The sequence below is a fragment of the Xenopus laevis genome, chromosome 3S (assembly GCF_017654675.1).
Source record: "Xenopus laevis strain J_2021 chromosome 3S, Xenopus_laevis_v10.1, whole genome shotgun sequence".
NCBI lineage: Eukaryota > Metazoa > Chordata > Amphibia > Anura > Pipidae > Xenopus > Xenopus laevis.
The window spans coordinates 127,761,583-127,784,485 of record NC_054376.1 but is presented as its reverse complement, the minus strand read 5'-3'; the positions used below and the strand labels follow the sequence as shown (position 1 = coordinate 127,784,485).

Sequence of the window (22,903 nt, the reverse complement as noted above, 5' to 3'; positions counted from 1 at the left end):
GACATCAAACAGATTGTGCCATTGAGGGATTAGTCTTGGGCCAGTGAGGCAGAAACGTGAGGTGTGAGCAGGAGGCAGGAGGGCAGATTTTCCACATGAATGAGAGAGGGGGGCCTGGCAGGTGGGAATGAGGGAACAATAGGTGCCCTGGGAAGGGGCAGTCCCAGAAAGGCAGGGGGTAAACAAGCAGTGAGTTACCAGGAGAAGGGAATTAGAAGTCTCCAGGTGGGATCCAATGTGGGAGAAGAGAATGGGAATAATCAACCCGGCCTCACTAATTACCTACACACCAGGGCTCCGCCCCCAGCGACTGTCACACAGACCGCATCCTAAATTAGAATTGAATTGAGCAACAGACTGAATGGGATGGACGTGTGTTTATTTAACCTCAGCTACTGGGTAACTATGATACTGACATATCTAATACAAGTAATTCAAAAATAAACAACCGAACTTGCTGAATTGTCCAGTTGTTTATTTTTGAATTACTTGTATTAGATATACCATGACCTGGATGAATGAAAATCTGCATAGTCTTCATAGACACTGACAGCGCCAGCTTTCTCTGTGTCTTGTCCCCATTCTCTTACCAAGAATAGTCACCATATAAGTCATTTTTAGGTTTAATAGTGTTATTATGGGAAGCCAGAAGACTCCAAATCAGCTTCAGGATGCTGGGAGTCCGATGATTAAGTGTGGCACAAAACGCATAAGGCTATTTGTCTATAACTGTGTATGGATTTAATAAACTAAGAAAGCTTTTTATTTAAACTAAGATGCTTTTTTACGTCATATTTCAGTGGTCTGGACTCTGGAATTGGATGAATTGTGCCAGTCTAAAGTCTGTGTGTCTTTAGGCTCCCCAAGCTGAAGGTCTGGGGCTTAAGCACCTGAACCCACTGTATAAAAGGGTAAACGATCAATCACTACATAACTGGGTTTCTTTAATTATTTCAGAATTGTCGGGAGTCCAACCCCAAAAAATAATAAACTCAACACACCAATTACTGAGGCAGATGTCGGTATTCTCAGAAATGTTGCAATTGGTCTATTTTGTTTTAATTGTGGCTGAATGGGCAAGACTAGAAATATATATTTATATATATATATATATATATATATATATATATATATATATATATATATATATATATATATATATATATATATATATATATATATATATATATAGGGATACTATGCACATGGTTGGGTTTCTGTTATGGGACTAAATTACTCACTATAACTCGTCAAGCTTTAGTGCCAGGTCAGTCCCATTGACTTGGTAATAGTGTCCCATTCATTTGCAGTGGGGCCCATTTATGTGGCAAATAATCCGCTAATGTCTCATAATAAGGTGGAGCAACTCTGCCCCCCCCCCCGGCCAAGCACTCTCCCTGCCTGGGCACAAGCTCTTTTCACTTGTAATGAGCCAATTGAATGGAAGATGATTTGGGAACAAAAGGGCAGGCAGGGGGCTCCAGAGACCCTCACACATACCAATAACAGGGAGAGAATGGGATTAGGCTCCATTGGGTGATTAATGTGGGGTACTTGTACCTTTAATTGTCTTTAATTCCTTTATCTGTCATTGAGCTAAAGTTGCCTTATTAATAATGTGCTATTATCACTATGTCATGCTGGAAGCCATTGGGGCCCCTTATTGCATCCTGTAGGGCCCATGCACTTACCTGCCGCACCTGGGGTCATGGCTTCTGCAGTCTGTGCCCTGCCCCTTGCACCATTAAGGGCTATTCCACACGGGGAGATAGCGACCGGCGCAGGCGACAGTTTTGTATGGGCGCCTATGTAAAAACGCCTGTGCTAACCACACGAGGCGATGCGCTTTTCAACAGTCGCCTGAAAAAGCCTGGCGAGGCATTTTCAGGCGACTGTTGAAAAGCGCATCGCCTCGTGTGGTTAGCACAGGCGTTTTTACATAGGCGCCCATACAAAACTGTCGCCTGCGCCGGTCGCGGCGACTGTCGCGGCGCTTTGTCGCCGCGACCGCAAACGCGTCGCTATCTCCCCGTGTGGACTAGCCCTAAAAGTCCATCATAGGGTGCAGAGTACGGCACAATCAGGTCCAAGTACTACCTGGGATCCAACGGCCCTTGGTTGCTTGTCCAAAGTTACAAATTTGTGATGGCAACCGGGCCCACCTGGGAACAGTCTGATTATTAGCAGCACTGCAAGTGTTGTTGGTAAGGAGAAGGGGGTAGGGTGCAAAGTGGGGTCCAGGTGCAAATTTTGTACCAGGGTGCATGAGTCAATACTGTGCATGTTTAAATAAGGTACAATATACAGGGTGTCCAATAGTAAGCATACATTCTGCCTCCAGTCCACCCCTCCAGCACTGGTGAATACCGGCAGGACTTGTATTCATTGGACAATAACAGTGGGCATGGGCTCTGTGTGCTCATGTTGTCCTTTGCATCTTCATAAATGAGGCCCAGACGCTTCAATGTTCATAAAAGTTGTAATATTATAGAAAGGAGAAAGAGAAGGCTATGGGATTGATGGGGTCGGCACATTGCAGGTAATTAAAAGCCCCTTATGAAGTGTTGGGTAAAGCAATAGAACTATAGAAGGAACCCCAGAGCCTTTGGGGGAAAATTATTCTCCCTTCCATCCATGCACTTTCTTTTAGCTCCGGGAGGACCCCCTGCCTGTTGTGTTGTTTGGGAAACATCTGCCTTTCAGGAAGGTCATTGCAAGCGAATGAGCCATGTGCCGCCTGGCCCTGATGTTCCACCTTGTTATGAGACATTAGTCCAACAAAAGACCTACGATGGGTGGAAGGCGGCTTATTAGCACCAAAGTGTTTCCATTACTCAGTAATGCAAGTGGCATCATGGGACAATGGACAATGTCTATCGTCATCCCCAGTGTCGGACTGGGACACCAAGGGCCCACCCAAAAACCTTAGACCAGGGGCCCATCAAAAAACCTTAGCCCAGGGCCCACTCTCAGTACTATTATTCTTCCTCTCCTCACTCAACCTCTATTCCCCTAGTCTCTTTTCTTTACAGACTATAATCTATTATTCCATTTATTTAGCCTCTTTTTCTCATAGAAATAGGGAATGGCCATGAAATAGGCCAAATGTTTAGCAGCATGAGGTTCCACTGACACCTGGGCCCACCGGGGCTTTTCCTGGTATCCCGGTGGGCCAGTCCGACACTGATCATCCCCCCCAACCCAACTGTCAGCTCATTAAGTCTACATCTCACCACGCGCTCTTGGTTGGCCAAGTCAGGAAGAAAATCTGAGTTTCCACACACCGGAGTACTTTAAAAATCCAAAATCTTTATTAGTTCATATTAAAAGGCGCACAGCATGTCTAGCTTGGCGCATTTCAGGTGCAGGCGCCCTTAATCATGAGCATGGGTGCCTAGTAAGAGCATGGGTGCCAACTATCACATATTAACAGGGTCCATGCAACTTGTTGCTCTGTGTTACCGCACTGCTACAGTTTAGCTACTAGGAAAATTAAAAGGGACATATAACCCCCAACTGCTCATACTGTTCTATTAAGCATTTCTGCCTTTTACATTCATTTATGTTAGTGAGGCAGGAAGCATCTCTCTGCTCTGCTCGGCAGGAAATAAAAACCAAAGTGTGGTTATAGTTCCCTTTTAAATGTTCTTATTGGTGATTTCATTAATGACTGTCAAGAATAAAATAAATATTGTTAATCAGCTGATACATCGTTTCAGGAGTCAGAACCAGCAGTGCAGACGAAATCAACCTCTAGACAGATACTACTTTCAATGGTAACAACATTTACACATCTTTTAAAAGGTGCATCCAAAACAGCCACTGGGCTTACCTACCTCTGTAGGTAAGTAACTCCCCATTGTACTGGATTCAGCCCCCTGATTAACTGGAAGAACAGGCTTTGGATTTGAGCAAAGAGAGAAATACATGTAGGAAACAAACAAAAAGAAAGGGACCAGGTAAGTCTTCACAAGCTTCACCCTTTCTCCATAGGACAACTTCCACTGCTTCCAATTGTTGTACTTTAACATTTCCAGCATCCAACTTTTCTTCCCAGTTTTGCCTACCAGTATCTCCCTTCCCAAATTTGATTCCCAAAATTCTAATCTGAGTTTGGGCTAATTCTAATCTGAGTTCCCATAACGGAAAGGTTGGCTCCTCGTTTAATTACCAGAAAGTGTCTTATTTATTCATGATGATGAGACACCTGAAGTCTCAGATAGCACTCCTGCATCGTCTGGATAAGAGACTGCTACAGTCACTTCACCCACTTAGACTACTGACCTGAGGGGCTTGCTATGGGGACCCTTAAATGAGGATCAATCTGAAACACATAGAGCAAAGGACTTAAAAGTCACCACTGTCTCACCCTGGCCCTGACCTCAAAGTTTTCACCTTGCCTTCCATTGATAAGCAGAAACCTTACATCTCCTTTGTACAAAGCTGAGAGTCATCTAATGAACGTTCCTGGGAGGAAATACTTTGTCTAAATGGCCCAGAGATACTCAAGATCCACTTGATCAATGGCCTGATCCAGAGACAGAAAACAGCACCTTGTTTTTTGGACCTTGCATCGTTCTAAGGTTTCCCTTATTTAAAGGATCTCCCGAAGTTTCTCTGTCCTTTAATGATGCAGAATTGGACAGGAGACAATACAGAAAATAAATCTAGTGATAAGTAAAATCTAGTGATAATATCCATGCGAAAAACCTACTATCAGTGTTGAGAAAGGCAATTTGCTCCACTTTGGGCAATGTCCTTTTGACAACAAGATCATGGAGGAATCTCTCATAGAGGAGGGTAAGATTCCCCCTTCCAGTCAGTCTCTTAAGACTTCTATGAGAACAGGAGCCAGCTGATCTTTAAACTTCTTATAAAATTTGGCCGGAACGCTGTCCGGTCCTGGAGCCTTCTTTTAGCGAGGCAGTCGATGGCAGCTTTGACCTTGTCCTCCATGATCTCAGCTGTCAAAGGTTCAAAGTCCAAATAAGTTACATCAGGCCCTGGGGTTGCCTCCAGTAAGGGTGAAATCCTCCCCTTTTCCAAAGCCCTGGCTCAGACCAGAGAAGTCTTTCATGATCCCAAGGATGTCCTCCCTCGATGTTTGCAACTCGCCCTTGGGATTGATCAAACCGGTGACAAGCTTCCAACCATTTTAAAAAGGGGTCTGGGGAGTGAAAACACAATTAGTCCCTTTCCTGCATGAGATGTTTATAGCTGCTGTACTGACACTCTCTGATTTGAGCTTTTAGTTGGGCAATTTGTGACCCCTCCACCCCATCCAATATAAAGGACTCTGGTACGTGTCATAGCTATTACCCTCGTGATGTAGAGATAGCTAACGGAAGAAAGCCTTGAATGGAAAGGAAAAAGTCAGATGGTCAATTTCTCTAACATCGGCAAAAGCCATCCAGACAAAAGCCATGATAGAAGGGTTTGTAGTAAATTTGCCTTTTGATTTTGGCAGCTCTGGAAAATCTTAATCTGATGATAATTCAAACCTGGCCCTGCTTCCCAACATTAAAGGATAAGTAAACCTTTAAAATAAGTGAATGTAAAAAGGATGAGGGGCTATTCTAAGAACTTTTTCAATGTACATTCATTATTTTTTTATCTTTTTTTCCAAGATATTAAGGGATACATGTGCTGTTAATATGAATTAATGTTGTTACAACAACGCCACCTGCTGGTCAGTTTCCCACCAGTCTTACCACCAAGTATGGTTGCCACCTTTTCTCGTAAAAAACAGGCCTTCCTATATATTAATATGTTTTCCCTATTAATAACTTTGGGATCAACCATCATTTTTACCGGCCAGCCCGTTAAAATATCGGCCAGGTGGTAACTATACAACTCTAAGTAGTCAAGGAAGTTGTCAGGAGAAAGAAAGAGGCTGATGTTCTTCTGCTTATGAAAGATGTGAGAATGGTTTATTCCAAAGCAGAAGAACATCAGAGCCGCCTCTTTCTTTCTCCTGACAACTTCCTTGACTACTTGCTGGTCAGACTGGTGGGAAACTGACCAGCAGGTGGCGCTGTTGTAACAAAATTCATTCATATTAACAGTACATGTATCCCTTAATATCTTGGAATTAATAGAAAATAAATAACAAATCTAAATTACAAACGTGCTTAGAATTGCACATTCATCTAACATTCACTAATTTTAAAGGTTTACTTATTTCCCGATCAGCCCCATACTGCCGATCAAATGCCATGTTCTGCCAGTAGTGATGTGGGCGAATTTGCGCCATTTTGCTTCGCCTGAAAATGCAAGGCATCCGTTTTTTTGGATGCCGGCGCACATTTGCCGGCGAAAATGCGGCGGCATCCAAAAAACGAACACCGGCAAATTTTCGGCAGCGAATTTTCACAGTCGTTTCGTGAATTTATTAGCCGGCGGCGATTAACGCAAATTCGCCCCAAATTCGCTGTTTCTGCAGTCATAATGGTTTTTAATGAATTCTGCCTCCTTCTCAGACGGTGCGGGGCTATTGGATGTGCTTGTCTGATACTTTTGCAAAGCTGGTTTTGCTGCTGGAGGGAGAATAGGGGATCCCAGTGACACAAAACTTGGTCTATTTTGATGGTCTTCTTTCCAGGGACCGACCTCTTTATACCGATCTGTAATCTGCTGTTCCATCTCTGCAAGTTCATTCATGGCCACTTCAGTTTGAGCAGGTGCATAATTCAAACAGAACCCCCGTGGCTCTATCCAAGAAGATTTAAATGTTACAATTTTCTTAGTAAAAATCAAAGCTCACCCGGCATCGAAATTGACCAGCGTGCATGGCCCCAGGTCCGTCTCTTAAGGGTCTAGCACTCTCTGTAATTAAATTCAAGCAATATAAACGTTGTTCACACTCACCGATGAGAACAGGTGGCCCGGGTGCAGCTCCCCGAACCCGTAGCTTGTGTGAGATACAAGGAAAAGGAAGAATAGGCACACGCTCCTGCGACACACCAGGTTGGATAAAAATGTCGATCTTTATTCCATAGGTTAAAATCAAATGTCCTAACGCATTTCATATTGCTGCAAACACATATCCATAAAAAGTGCTTGCTTGCTAAAATAATCTTAAAGTTTATGTTTCGGGGGGTCGGGCTGGTTCGGGCCGACCCCTGGACGAAATGTGCGGGTCGCAGGCGGGTTCAGGTCGAGCACTTCTCCTGCTCTCCCCGCCCGCGACCTAGTACTGCCGGCTTCCGGCACCGGAATTTATAGACTTCCGCATGCCCCGCCCCTTTTGTGACATCACTGCAGGGCGGGGCAGCCTATAAATAAAGGCAAGCAGCGGGCCCGGGTCGGATGCGGGTAGGGAGCGGGCAGGTTAGGGTCAGGTCACTTCTGTGCGGGTGTTCTAGTACCGGAGGGGGGCAGTTTTAAAAAAAAAGACTCTATTAGCCAACACCTTTGGTAGGGGATAATATTTTTAGGCAACAGGTGCCCTTTAATTTTTTTAATTTATTTACCATGCTGGTTCCAGGGCTCACACCAGTGCTGGTGCTTCTGAGCTAATGGGAACTGGTGCAATGGTGGATGTTTCACTGTTTCACCACTACAGTGATAGAATGTGAAAGTTAAATAGGAGGAGCCAAGTTAAAATTGGGAGGCCAAACACCAGCATGTGGTAGCGTGGCCGAGCGGTCTAAGGCGCTGGATTAAGGCTCCAGTCTCTTCGGGGGTGTGGGTTCGAATCCCACCGCTGCCAATGTTTTCTTCACCAGTTTGACTCCTTTTAAAAGAATGGCTCTGTTTATGTGAAATACCCTGTGACTCCAGCAGGCTGTGCTCATGTTTCACTGAAGTGCTCTCCATGCGCAAGCTCATAGCAAAGAATTTCAGTTCCAATGCAAACATTACAGCTAGATATGTCTGTATTATAGTGTGACATGTTAATGCTGTAATGGAGGAAAGTCGATTTATGTCAATACTCTAGTACTGGTTTTACAGTGAGGGAATGTAACATTGTTGTATTAAAGGATAAGTAAACCTTTAAAATAAGTGATTGTAAAATGAATGAGGGGACTATTCTAAGCACTTTTGTCATTTACATTCATTATTTATTTTGTTTTTATTAAGATATTAAGGGATACATGTGCTGTTAATATGAATGAAAATAAATAATGAATTTAAAATGCAAGATTTCCTAAAAAAACCACAATCATTCATTTTACATTCACTGATTTGAAAGGATTAATGTGTTTTAAGACAAGAAGATTAATGCCAAACTTTTAGCAGCTGTGGGATTCAAACCCATGCCCCCCAATGAAACTGGAGCCTTAATCCCACACTTTAGACCGTTCAGCCATGATAACATCTGGTACTGTCACCTCAGTTCAATAACAAGGTGTTACCAATTGTGTCTTCACACCACAAGAGGAGATAGTGTAGATTATTGATCCCCAACCAGTAGCTCGTGAGTAACATTTTGCCCCCCAACCCCTTGGATGTTGCTCCCAGTGGCCTCAAAGCAGGTGATTATTTTTGAATTCCAGACTTGGAAGCAAGTTTTGGTTGCATAAAAAACAGGTGTACTGCCAAACAGAGTCTCAATGTAGGTTGACAATCCACACAGGGGCTACTAAATGGCCAATCACAGTCCTTATTTGGCACCCCAAGAACATTTTTCATTCTTGTGTTGCTCCCCAACTCCTTTTACTTCTGAATGTTGCTCACGGGTTTTCAAGGTTGGGGATCCCTGGTGTAGATGAAAGAGGCACACTTAGGGGCAGGATAAAATCGCATTTCACGGTGTGAGGACCATTGGCTATTAGTGATTTGTCTAATTCAATCATGAAAAAAAGGATTTGGGGATCATTCTGGGTGGTTTCCAGGGTGTGACTTTTCCTTTATAGTATCACACATTTGTAAGAAACACAGAAATTCAACAATATGAAACTGATAATAACTTTATAGGCAATATCCATAGTGGCGGCACAACAAGATTCTGTATCCACAAGAGGAATGGACTGCACAGGTATAATTTAATATTATCTTTCTGCACTGGCTATGAGCCAAATTGGGGGGCTAAGGGGGCTGTTCCTGCTGAATTATGCTCAGTACTGATAACCCCTTGGACGGAGGGTTCTTTGGAATGAGACCACTGTACTTTTTTTCTATATAAATTGGACTTTTGATTTTTCTGTTTGAAGAGCAGAGCTACACACCATAGTATAACTATATGCCATTTTGCATGGCCTTATTAGAAAGAATTATAAAGTTTTCATAGTAAACGTCAGATACAGTACTATGTGTGGCCACTAGGGGCACTCTAGTTATGGATAGCTAACGAGGATATGGCTGAATTAACATTGTCCTGGAAGGAAGGGCAAGAGTTCAAAGGAATAAAAAAGTGCAAAAAACAATAATACAAAGGAAGCTTTTCCCGCCCCACCCCCGCCCACTTTTTTTGTACATTGCACATTGCCCCATCTGAAATCTTACTGGAGACCAAGGAACAGGTGAGCGTCAGACAGACAGGTCATACTTGGCTTTTAAAAGGGACTCAATATGTGTACTACCCATTGTAGATATATTGCTGAAGATCACCTCTTATTTATAGCAATACTATAAAATTCTTATTTCCGGCAATTCCATAAAAGTGTTTATGATAACCACTTTTGCCATTGACCATTTATTAATTTTGACCAATGAAGAGGGAAAATAAGAATTGGCAGCGGTGGGATTCGAACCCACGCCTCCAGAGAGACTGGAGCCTAAATCCAGCGCCTTAGACCGCTCGGCCACGCTACCAGGTGCGTGCATTGCTTGCCAGTGATGACATTAAAATATTTTTCAATCACTTTCCTGCCAATTATTATAATATAGTAATATATAAATATGAACATATTAATAATAATATGAATTGTTTGTAGATTTAACCTTCTGGAAAACATTTTGAGGAGCAACAATGGTACATATACATCAAGGTCTACTTGTTTGCTCAGGTTATGAAACAGGCCAAAGGGCCAGCAAACTCATTGAGTCACTGCCAGCCCATCGGTAAAAGGACAGATTATTATTATTGGTATTATTACTATTATTAGCATGTATTTTTAGAGTACCAACATGTTTTACAGTGTTGTAATTGTGTTTATACAAAAAACATACAGAATTACATACATAGTGAAAAGGTGAAGAGGGCCCTGCCCAAAAGACCTTTGACCAAAGACGCTCCTCACTCAACAGGTTTTCAGACACTTCTGCCTCATTTGTAACTGAGCACTCATCAGATACAGTGTTGGTCAAGTTTGACTCCATACACAGTCCAATAAGATGCTGACACAGACAGTATAGTGGTCAAGTCTTCAGTCAACATCGTTGCATGAATGACCAACTGTACTCAGTCTACAAGCCTTCCATTCAGGTCATGTGGGAATATTTTTTGTTTGTGGCTATCAGGAGGCAAGAGCTGGTGCCTTCTGAGCTAATGGGAACTGGTGCAATGGTGGAAGATTCACTATTTCACCACTACAGTGATAGAATAATAAAAATCAAGGGGAAATTGTGGGGCGTGGGTTCAAAACCCACCACTGCCAGTATTTTTTTTCACCAGTTTGACTCCTTTTAAAAGAATGGCTCTGTTTATGTGAAATACCCTTTGACTCCAGCAGGCTGTGCTCATGTTTCACTGAAGTGCTCTACATGCGCAAGCTCATGGCAAAGAATTTCAGTTACAATGCAAATATTACAGCTAGATATGTCTGTATTATAGTGTGACGTGTTAATTGTGTAATGGAGGAAAGTCGATTTGTGTGAATACTGAAGTACTGGTTTTACAGAGAGGGAATGTAACATTGTTGTATTAAATGATAAGTAAACCTTTAAAATAAGTGAATGTAAAATTAATGAGGGGACTATTCTGAGCACTTTTTTCTTTACATCCATTATTTATTTTGTTTTAATTCCAAGATATTAAGGGATACAGGTACTGTTAATATGAATAAATTTTGTTACAACAGCGCCACCTGCTGGTCAGTTTCCCACCAGTCTGACCACCAAGTAGTCAAGGAAGTTGTCAGGAGAGAGAAAGAGGCTGCTCTGATGTTCTTCTGCTTAGGAAAAGAATTAGAAACCTTTCTCACGTCTTTCCTAAGCAGAAGAACATCAGCCTTTTTCTTTCTCCTGACAACTTCCTTGACTACTTGGTTGTCAAAATTGTCAAAAACTGACCAGCAGGTGGTGCTGTTGCATTAAAATTCATTCATATTAACAGTACATGTAGGCCACGCTACCACCTGGTTATGTGTTATTAGGCATCATGATATTTATGTAATATGAGACACACACCCTGTGCCTGAGAGGCTTTTAGAAGGAAAGTGTCATCTGATCACAAACTGGTACCATGTCCCCACGCCCCGGACTGGCAATCTGTGGGTTCTGGCAAATTCCAGAGGGGCTGCTATAAGGTCCCATAGACAGTCAGTATTTAGTGGGCTGGTGGAGGACTATTTGGGCCTCTATGTACTTGGAATGCCAGGGCCTATTATGACTCCCAGTCCAGACCTGCATGTCCCCCTGTGTGATCAAGGCTATATCTGTACAGAGCACTTCAGATGAAATACACCATCTTTGTGTATTGGACTGGTCAAGTCCTGGTGGTTAAACAATAGCCAGAAAGCTATGATATCCCAGTTGGGCTGCCAAATTCCAGCCTGTTGGATCAATGCCAGTATGCCACCAGATACATAATGATGGCCAGTGTCATATTGTCATATACATTGGTACATTGCACATAAGTGTATGGAAATCATTCCACCACTGGAATGCCTAGGGCAGTGATCTCCAACCAATGGCTCATGAGCAACATATTGTTCACCAACCCCTTTGGATTTTGCTCCCAGTGGCCTCAAAGCAGGTGCTTTTTTTTAATTCCAGGCTTGGGCCAATTTTTGGTTACTTAAAACAGATATTCTGCTAAACAAACTTTCTTTTAGACTACCAGTCCACATAAAGGCTACCAAATAGCCAATCCCAAAACTTATTTGACACCCCAGGATTTTTTCCATGCTTGTGTTGCTTCCCAACTTCTGAATGTTGCTCACAGGTATAAAAGGTTGGGGACTCCTGGCCTAAGGGATTGGATATGAGTGTATTGGTGTCAAATCACTCTCTTGTGCCATAAGGAACCATGTTCATATACTGTACCAGCTGTACCGAGACACTACAACATCCATATTGATATTTAAAGGATAAGTAAACTTTCAAAATGTGAATGTAAAATTGATGAGGGGGCTATTCTAAGCAGTTTTGTGATTTCTAGTCATTATTTATTTTCTTTTGATTCCAAAATATTAAGGGATACATGTACTGTTAATATGAATGAATTGTGTTCCAACCACCAAGTAGTCAAGGAAGTTGTCAGGAGAAAGAGGCTGATGTTCTTCTGCTTAGGAAAGATGTGAAAAATGTTTCTTATTCTTTTTCTAAGCAGAAGAACAATAGCAGTCTCTTTCTTTCTCCTGACAACTTCCTTGACTACTTGGTAGTCAGACTGGTGGGAAACTGACCAGCAGGTGGTGCTGTTGTAACAAAATCCATTCAAATTAACAGTACATGTATCCCTTAATATCTTGGAATCAAAAGAAAATAAATAATGAATGTAAATGACAAAAATGCTTAGAATAGCCTCCTCGTCAATTTTACATTCACTTATCTTAAAGGTTTACTTATCCTTTAAAATAGGCCCTGGCATTTCAAGTACACAAAACACAGCCCCCGCAGGTCCATTAAATATTAACTGTTTATGGCAACTTACAGCAACCCCTCTGGTATCTACAGGTTTCCTGGGCCTAGACACTACGAGGACAGCAAGGTCCAGTTTAGGTGGGGCATGACATTTCCCCCAATCTGTTATGTTCACTAAGCCCCTTTTTATACCACCCAAAGATAATTAGAATCCTATTTCTCCAAAAATTGCTTTGCTTTCAGAGGACTCTTTGGATACTGAGTGGGACTGAGGCGGGTCAGTGACGTCACTATGGCGGCGTCATGGCGCTGATTCCAGGGAGCGCAGCCTGATGATGCAGGTGTCTCCAGTTAAGTCTGCACAGAGGGGATTTCCAGTGCTCGGACATCGTATTTCCTGGCTACATTTTGAGTAAGTTACTCTCTTTTATATTGAACTCGGTTTTTGACTTGCTTCTGCCTCTTGACTATTCTCCTGTATTAACCCCTGGAACTCTGCTTGGATTTGACCCACTGTTGCCAACTCTGCTTGCTGTTTGACCATTCCATTGTATTAACCTCTGATACTTCGATTGAACTTTATTCATTGTTGCTGAACCTGCCTGCCTTCTGAGGTTCATGACCAACCCTCATCATCTGGGCAGATCTTCAACTCCTGCTGGTCTCCACGCCAGAGCCTGTTTCGCCTGACGCCAAGGTGCTTCCTAGAACCTTCCCTTGCGACTACATATCTTCACTTCCTGCTGCTTCCACCATTAATCTTGTGTTTCTCTGTACTCCTGCAGTCACATTATCCACCGCTGAAGTCACACTACAGATCGATGTATCCAGCTAGATTTACAGGCTCCCATACGTCACCTTCACTGGCCTCCCTCCGTACCTATTTGGGGGTAGAACTGATGAGGGGGCTGTAAGGGTTGTCTTCCTCAACATCAGTGGTTTCACCTGGATCGGTAAGTCTGACAGGCTGCTCTGATGTAGGAAATATGTGAGAAAGGTTTCTAATTATTTTCCTAATAAAAGAAGAACATCAGAGCAGCCTCTTTCTTTCTCCTGACAACTTCCTTGACTACTTGGTGGTCAGACTGTTGGGAAAATGACCAGCAGGTGGCGCTGTTGTAACACAATTCATTCATATTAACAGTACATTTATCCCTTAATATCCTGGGATCAAAAGAAAATAAATAACAAATCTAAAAAATAAGCGAGACGGGTTAGGGTCGAGTCACTACTGTGCGGGGGCACAGTAGACTCTATTAGCCGACACCTTTGGTAGGGGATAATATTTTTAGACAACAGGTGCCCTTTAACTGAGTTTATTTACCATGCTGGTTCCAGGGCTCACACCAGTGCTGGTGCTTCTGAGCTAATGGGAACTGGTGCAATGGTGGATGTTTCACTGTTTCACCACTACAGTGATAGAATGTGAAAAGTTAAATGGGAGGAGCCAAGGTAAAATTAGGAGGTGGAACAGCACCATGTGGTAGCGTGGCCGAGCGGTCTAAGGCGCTGGATTAAGGCTCCAGTCTCTTCGAGGGCGTGGGTTCGAATCCCACCGCTGCCAATGTTTTCTTCACCAGTTTGACTCCTTTTAAAAGAATGGCTCTGTTTATGTGAAATACCCTGTGACACCAGCAGGCTGTGCTCATGTTTCACTGAAGTGCTCTACATGCGCAAGCTCATAGCATTATAGTGTGACATGTTAATTCTCTAATGGAGGAAAGTCGATTTGTGTGAATACTCTAGTACTGGTTTTACAGTGAGGGAATGTAACATTGTTGTATTAAAAGATAAGTAAAACTTTAAAATAAGTGATTGTAAAATTAATGAGGGGACTATTCTAAGAACTTTTGTCATTTACTTTCATTATTTGTAATGCTTTCTTGGGCTATCCTTCCAATTAGGAGTTAAGAGTGTCCAGCTAAGTAGTGAGCATGAGTTACATTGCGAATCTTCACCCAGGGCAGAGCCTTCGCCAAATGGAAGCTTCCCCTTTAAAATGTAGTAGAACTACAACTCACAGGCATATAAGTGTAAAAATAGAATAATGGACACCAGGAGGTTCTTAGATAGTAAAACAGGTGCACAGATTTATTATGCCAAAGGCAAATGACCACAGGTTTACTTACAGAATGTATAGGACACAGCAGATGTAATCACTCTGGACATAGCAAGGATCACAGTCAGACAGAAGCAACTCCCATAGGATATTGCAGATAGGTGTACATCAATTCCCAGTTAACCGACGTTGCCAGTGAGGGGATCGGGATCGATCAGGTAGGGTACAGGTAGTCCTTTGCTAACCTAGATGCCTATCAACTGAGTTCCCTGCTCTAAAGGCAAACAGGCCTTGTGGGAAGCTACTTCCTCCTACAATCCTCTTTGGAGCGACAACTGCTCTTTCTGCTACACCTCTCTGTCTTACTCTACTAGAGAGTCTATAACAAGATCTTACTATATTAGCTGTTCCTCGTTCACGGGGTTACCTGGTCCCCGACTTAGCACCAAAGGTGTCAGGTCCCTCTGGGGTAAATGCTTACTGGGGCCTATGGTGATCCCAGGCTCAATGGGGATTCACCCAGCAGCAGCACCAGGAGCCAAAGAGGAAAAGGCCACTCCCTGCACAGCACTATATAGCAGTGTGGCAGGGGAGTGTCATTACACTCTTTGTCCAATAGGTGAGGGTGTTACACTTTACCAGTTAGAAGGGCTTGGCCCAATAACAAGGGAAAAAAGAACTACAGTACATACAAAAAGGTAGGGGATTAAGTCTAGGATAGGATATCCTGTAGGTCCCTAAAATTTATTTTGTTTTTATTAAGATATTAAGGGATACATGTGCTGTTAATATAAATGAAAATAAATAATGAATGTAAAACGCTAAATTTTCTAAAAAAAAACACAATTATTAATTTTACATTCACTGATTTTAAAAGATTACTTATGTTTCAAGACAGGAAGATTAATGCAAAACTCTTGGCAGCAGAGGGATTCGAACCCACACCCCAAAGAGACTGGAGCCTTAATCCAGAGCTTTAAGGTGGCCATACACGGAGAGATCAGCTCATTTGGCAATGTTGCCAAACAAGTGGATCTCTCTCTGGTATGCCCACCTTGAGGTGGGCAATATCGGGCTGATCCCATCATGGGCCGCATCAAGGAACAGATGCGGCCGCGATCCAACAGGATTTTTAGTCCCATCCGATCGAGATCTGGCCGACTTTTGGCCATATCTCGATCGGGGAAGCCCGTCGGGGGGCTTAAGGCAGCTTTTATAGGCCCGTGTATGGCCACCTTTAGACCGATCGGCCCAATACCAGCTAGTACTGTGTTTTCATGAATTATGATATTTATATAATATAAGACACACACCACCCCATGCCTGAGATGCCTTTAGAAGGAAAGTGTCATCTGATCACAAACTGGTACCATGTCCTTCCATCACATTCCATCTTGTCATCTCAGGGCAATAACAAGGTGTTACCAATTGTGTCTTCACACCTCAAGAGGTGTTAGTGTAGATGAAAGAGGCACACTTAGGGGCGGGATAAAATCATAGTTCACAGTGTGAGGACCATTGGCTATTAGTGATTTGTCTAATTCAATCATAAAAAACTGAATTTGGGGATCATTCTGGGTGGTTTCCAGGGTGTGACTTTTCCTTTATAGTATCACACATTTGTAAGAAACACAGAAATCCAGCAATAGGAATGGACTGCACAGGTATAATTTAATGTATCTTTCTGCACTGGCTATGAGCCAAATTGGGGGGCGGAAAGGGCTGTTCCTGCTGAATTATGCTCAGTACTGATAACCCCTTGGACTGAGGGTTCTTTGGAATGAGACCACTGTACTTCTTTCCTATATAAATTGGAATTTTTTATTTTTCTGTTTGAAGAGCAGAGCTACACACCATAGTATAACTATAGGATGGCCCTATTAGAAAGAATTATAAAGTTTTCATAGGAAACCACAGATACAGTACTATGTGTGGCATCTAGGGGCACTCTAGTTATGGATAGCTAACGAGGGTATGGCTGATTTAACATTGTCCTGGAAGGAAGGGCAAGAGTACAGAGGAATAAAAAAGTGCAAAAAACAAAAATACAAAGGAAGCTTTTCCCACCCGCCCACTTTTTTTGTACATTGCACATTGCCCCATGTGAAATCTTACTGGAGACCAAGGAACAGGTGAGCATCAGACAGACAGGTCATACTTATCTCTTCCACCTTGGCTTTTAAAAGGGACTCAATATGTGTACTACCCATTGTAGAGATATTGCTGAAGATCACCTCTTATTTATAGCAATACTATAAAATTCTTTTTTCCAGCAATTGTTTGTGATATTTGCCATTGACAGTTTATTTATTTTGACTAATGGAGAGGAAAAAAAATAGTTGGCAGCGGTGGGATTCGAACCCACGCCTCCAGAGAGACTGGAGCCTAAATCCAGCGCCTTAGACCGCTCGGCCACGCTACCAGGTGAGAACATAGACTTCCAGTGATGACATTAAAATATTTTTGAATCACTTTCCTGCCAATTATTATAATATATTAATATATAAATATGAACATATTAATAATAATATGAATTGTTTGTAGATTTAACCTTCTGGAAAACATTTTGAGGAGCAACAATGGTACACATAACAAGCCTATATATGCCCCCAGAAAGGGATATATATAAGAAGCGATCAGCGCCTGTGGCAACAGAAATAAAAAACAGACATAGCGCAGTATGTTCACAATGTGAAATATCACCCTGTGCATACACTGGATGGTAAGTAGATGTGTTCTTCCCTTCTCCTTTAAATGGCCACTTATAAGGATGTAGAGTGGCAATACAGGTGGACAGAAGAAAGGAAAGGTATTTTTTTCTGTGAACTTTCCTGTGAAATGGAATGTGTATTCCGAAGATGCAGATGCCTTCACCTTATATATAAAAAATGCCTACTTACAAACCACTGCCGTGGTATGGTGTATTTAACATGAAGCTCTTTCAAGTTCCTCCTTCAGCGTTCACCACTCCTTCCGAGTTTCTCAGCAGGAATACAAATCGATAATAGTATAACACCGTTTATTTAAAACATAATTAAAAACAATTAAAATTCTCACTCACATTTCCCTTGCGGGTTTTTGCGCATTGAGTCCAAATAAAAGTCTTTCTGGGGTCCCCCAAAGGCAATCCTGTCCGCTCACTCCAAATTCTTGCCAGCTTTCTTCAGGTGCCTTGGTCTGGATTGTTGTGTCCCCCAAACTCTGCCTAACGCGTTTCGCTGGGTGTTACCAGCTTCCTCAGAGGCGTCTCTTGTCATTTTGTTCGACTTCCGCCTTCACTTCCGGTTTGTGCGTTCCAGCTTATGCGTTCCAGCGACTTCACTTCCGGTTTGCCGCATACAACTGTATGCGCCAAACCGGAAGTGAAGTAGCTGGAACGCATAAGCTGGAACGCACAAACCGGAAGTGAAGGCGGAAGTCGAACAAACACGCTGGAATGGGCTTTAAAAGGAAGGATACAAACGAAAATGACAAGAGACGCCTCTGAGGAAGCTGGTAACACCCAGCGAAACGCGTTAGGCAGAGTTTGGGGGACACAACAATCCAGACCAAGGCACCTGAAGAAAGCTGGCAAGAATTTGGAGTGAGCGGACAGGATTGCCTTTGGGGGACCCCAGAAAGACTTTTATTTGGACTCAATGCGCAAAAACCCGCAAGGGAAATGTGAGTGAGAATTTTTAATTGTTTTTAATTATGTTTTAAATAAACGGTGTTATACTATTATCGATTTGTATTCCTGCTGAGAAACTCGGAAGGAGTGGTGAACGCTGAAGGAGGAACTTGAAAGAGCTTCATGTTAAATACACCATACCACGGCAGTGGTTTGTAAGTAGGCATTTTTTATATATAAGGTGAAGGCATCTGCATCCTCGGAATACACATTCCATTTCACAGGAAAGTTCACAGAAAAAAATACCTTTCCTTTCTTCTGTCCACCTGTATTGCCACTCTACATCCTTATAAGTGGCCATTTAAAGGAGAAGGGAAGAACACATCTACTTACCATCCAGTGTATGCACAGGGTGATATTTCACATTGTGAACATACTGCGCTATGTCTGTTTTTTATTTCTGTTGCCACAGGCGCTGATCGCTTCTTATATATATCCCTTTCTGGGGGCATATATAGGCTTGTTTTTTGGATTTACATACGGTTGAGAGACTGTGAAGGGGTCGGCAAGAAATATTCTAAGAGACTGACATTTTTTATTGGGCTGCATTTTGTAAGCTATACATTGTTTTCAATGGTACATATACATCAAGGTCTACTTGTTTGCTCAGGTTATGAAACAGGCCAAAGAGCATTGAGTCACTGCCAGCCCATCGGTAAAAGGACAGATTATTATTATTGGTATTATTACTATTATTAGCATGTATTTTTAGAGTACCAACATGTTGTACAGTGTTGTAAATGTGTTTATACAAAGAACATACAGAATTACATAGTGAAAAGGTGAAGAGGGCCCTGCCCAAAAGACCTTTGACCGAAGATGCTCCTCACCGGGTGTTCCGGTCATATACATTGAAAGATTAACATCTGCTTCAATGAAAATCATGGGACCATTGTGACTGGATCCCATTTTCACACATTTGTGAGTTTCAGCCAACACCTTACTGAAGTTCAATGGAACAATTGTGATTGGATGTCTGGAACTCCGCTCAAGAGATGAAATGCCGAATAGTTCCCTATCACTTCAGTTGAACTGAAGAAGTCACTCGGATGAGTGGTGAAACGTTTTCAAGATAAAATCTAAATGTCCAGTTGCCTTTGACTGATTCAGGGAGACAATTCCACATCTTCACAGCTCTCACTGTAACAAACCCCTTCCCAACATTTAGCTGGAACCTCTTTTCTTCTAATTGGAATGGGTGACCTTGTGTCAACTGGAAAGACCTACTGGTGTCACCGGCATGTGTATCACTGATTTGCACTTTTATCCCCCAGAGGCAAATAGGACATGTTATGTCATCAACAGGGCAGAATCAACAATAACAAAAAAAGCCTTCTTGTCCACTAGGCCATGTACAAGAGTTTAATCACAGTGAAAGTTCCCCTTTAAATGCATGCAATGAGAAATTAGTATTTAGGAAAGAAAGTGTTGATGAGGTACTTCAATTCCCAGCAGCCTCCATGCAGCAGAAGTTTCATGCCCTTGTTCGGTACAATTATCATTCTTCTGCATTCCCTCCCTGTGCAGGTGTTCTGGTACTGGAGGGGGCAGTTTTAAAAATAAAAAAAACTCTATTAGCCGACACCTTTGGTAGGGGATAATATTTTTTGACAACAGGTGCCCTTTAACTGAGTTTATTTACCATGCTGGTTCCAGGGCTCACACCAGTGCTGGTGCTTCTGAGCTAATGGGAACTGGTGCAATGCGGGAAGATTCACTATTTCACCACTACAGTGATAAAATAATAAAAATCAAATGGGAGGAGCCAAGGGGAAATTGTGGGGCGTGGGTTCGAAAACCACCACTGCCAGTATTTTCTTCACTAGTTTGACTCCTTTTAAAAGAATGGCTCTGTTTATGTGAAATACCCTGTGACACCAGCAGGCTGTGCTCATGTTTCACTGAAGTGCTCTACATGCGCAAGCTCATAGCATTATAGTGTGACATGTTAATTCTGTAATGGAGGAAAGTCGATTTGTGTGAATACTCTAGTACTGGTTTTACAGAGAAGGAATGTAACATTGTTGTATTAAATGATAAGTAAACCTTTAAAATAAGTGAATGTAAAATTAATGAGGGGACTATTCTGAGTACTTTTGTCATTTACATTCATTATTATATTTTTTTTAATTCCAAGATATTAAGGGAAACATGTACTGTTAATTACTGTGAATTTTGTTACAACAGCGCCACCTGCTGGTCAGTTTCCCACCAGTCTGACCAGCAAGTAGTCAAGGAAGTTGTCAGGAGAAAGAAAGAGGCTGCTCTGATGTTCTTCTTCTATGTACTTGGAATGCCAGGACCTATTTTGACTCCCAGTCCAGACCTGCATGTCCCCCTGTGTGATCAAGGCTATATCTGTACGTGGCCAACCAGCAATGAATTTAGAGAAGTGTTGCAGCTGCCTGGAGTTTGTATCTCTAACGCTCATGGTGCACATATTGTGTCTCTGCTGGCAGAAAATGTCAGATACAACCCTTCCTATATCTCATGGGCTGATCGGTTGCAGGCAGTTTCCATTTGGGTCAACACCAGGAAGTGGAGGATGGTACAGAGCACTTCATCTGAAATACACCATCTTTGTGTATTGGACTGGTCAAGCCCTGGTGGTTAAACAATAGCCAGAAAGCTATGATATCCCAGTTGGGCTGCCAAATTCCAGCCTGTTGGATCAATGCCAGTATGCCACCAGATACATAATTTCTTTTAGACTACCAGTTCACATAAAGGCTAACAAATAGCCAATCCCTGCCCTTATTTGACACCACAGGATTTTTTCCATGCTTGTGTTGCTTCCCAACTTCTGAATGTTGCTCACGGGTATGAAAGGTTGGGGACTCTTGGCCTAAGGGATTGGATGTGAGTGTATTGGTGTCAAAATCACTCTCTTGTGCCATAAGGAACCATGTTCATATACTGTACCAGCTGTATCGACACTACAACATCCATGATATTTAAAATAGGCCCTGGCATTTCAAGTACACAAAACAACAGCCCCCAGCAGGTCCATTAAATAGTAACTGTTTATGGCAACTTACAGCAACCCCTCTGGTATCGACAGGTTTCCTGGGCCTAGACACTACGAGGACAGCAAGGTCCAGTTTAGGTGGGGCATGACATTTCCCCCAATTTGTTATGTTCACTAAACCCCTTTTTATACCACCCAAAGATAATTAGAATACTATTTCTTCAAAAATTGCTTTGCTTTCAGAAGACTCTTTGGATACTGATAGTGGGACTGGGAAGGGGGAATGGAGCTGTCACCTTCTAATGTTCCTGAGTCAGAGAAGAAGTTATTTAGAGGCACCAAGTGTGGGGATGTGAGAACATGTGAAAGTCCTACTTTCTATATGACAAATGCTCCTCTCCCATCTAGTTATCACCGGCACACTTTGGCCGAAGGGACTCTTATCCATTTGTCCTCTCCACACTTTGCTTGTCACCTCTCCAACCCTAATTATCACCTTCTAAAACCCTCTTAATACCCTGAATGATGATCTTATGTCTCATAACAAGGCTAGCAACAGTTGGCCAACCCTCCTTCTTAGATACTGACCAGAAACAAAGGGCCTACCCTTCAAAGACTTTATTGAAAGAGTGAGCTTATTAAGGTTGAACAAGAGATGAATATAATTCAGTCATTCATCATGAAAACAGTCCTTTGCCTTAAGGCTTATATAATAAGATTATAATGAAGATTTATCAAGGTTGACTATGTAAAATACGATCAAGACTTATAATACAGACCCAATGAATGAGAAAAAGCTAATGTACATACGGTGCCCAGTCAGGTGCTCCATTCTGCATGAACAGGAGGAAAGCACCCAAAAAGTGAGATAACATAGCAGATGCTTAACTGAAACCATAAACTGGGCCTACCAATATCTCCAAGGATGACTTGGTGGTGGGACCTCTTGTTCTTCACACTCTCCTGTGAGTTACCAAAGGGGTGTTTTTCTGTTCCAATCACAGAAAGGGTTCCAAAAATATATAATGAAAGTAAAATAGATTGATAAAAAGAATTCCACAGACAAAATGAGTGAAAGATTCAACTTTAACACCTCCTTTGTAGCTTCCATCACATTCCATCGTGTCACCTCAGGGCAATAACATGGTGTTACCAAGTGTGTCTTCACACCTCAAGAGGTGTTAGTGTAGATGAAAGAGGCACACTTAGGGGTGGGATAAAATCATAGGACCATTGGCTATTAGTGATTTGTCTAATTCAATCATAAAAAACAGAATTTGGGGATCATTCTGGGTGGTTTCCAGGGTGTGACTTTTCCTTTATAGTATCACACATTTGTAAGAAACACAGAAATTCAACAATATGAATCCATAGATTCTGTATCCACAAGAGGAATGGACTGCACAGGTATATTTTAATATTATCTTTCTACACTGGCTATGAGCCAAATTGGGGTCCTGTTCCTGCTGAATTATGCTCAGTAATGATAACCCCTTGGACGGAGGGTTCTTTGGAA

At 42.3% G+C, this 22,903-nt stretch overlaps 4 non-coding genes across 4 annotated transcripts; 2 read left to right on the top strand and 2 right to left on the bottom strand.

The window, feature by feature from the left end:
• The first annotated feature begins 7,629 nt into the window (after positions 1–7,629).
• Positions 7,630–7,711, top strand: trnal-aag. Its single transcript has one exon. It is a non-coding gene; the product is annotated as a tRNA-Leu (tRNA).
• A 1,963-nt stretch (positions 7,712–9,674) lies between these two features.
• Positions 9,675–9,756, bottom strand: trnal-uag. Its single transcript has one exon. It is a non-coding gene; the product is annotated as a tRNA-Leu (tRNA).
• A 4,416-nt stretch (positions 9,757–14,172) lies between these two features.
• On the top strand, positions 14,173–14,254 carry trnal-aag. Its single transcript has one exon. It is a non-coding gene; the product is annotated as a tRNA-Leu (tRNA).
• Positions 14,255–17,089: 2,835 nt separating this feature from the next.
• trnal-uag lies at positions 17,090–17,171 on the bottom strand. The gene has a single exon. It is a non-coding gene; the product is annotated as a tRNA-Leu (tRNA).
• Between the last annotated feature and the right edge of the window lie 5,732 nt (positions 17,172–22,903).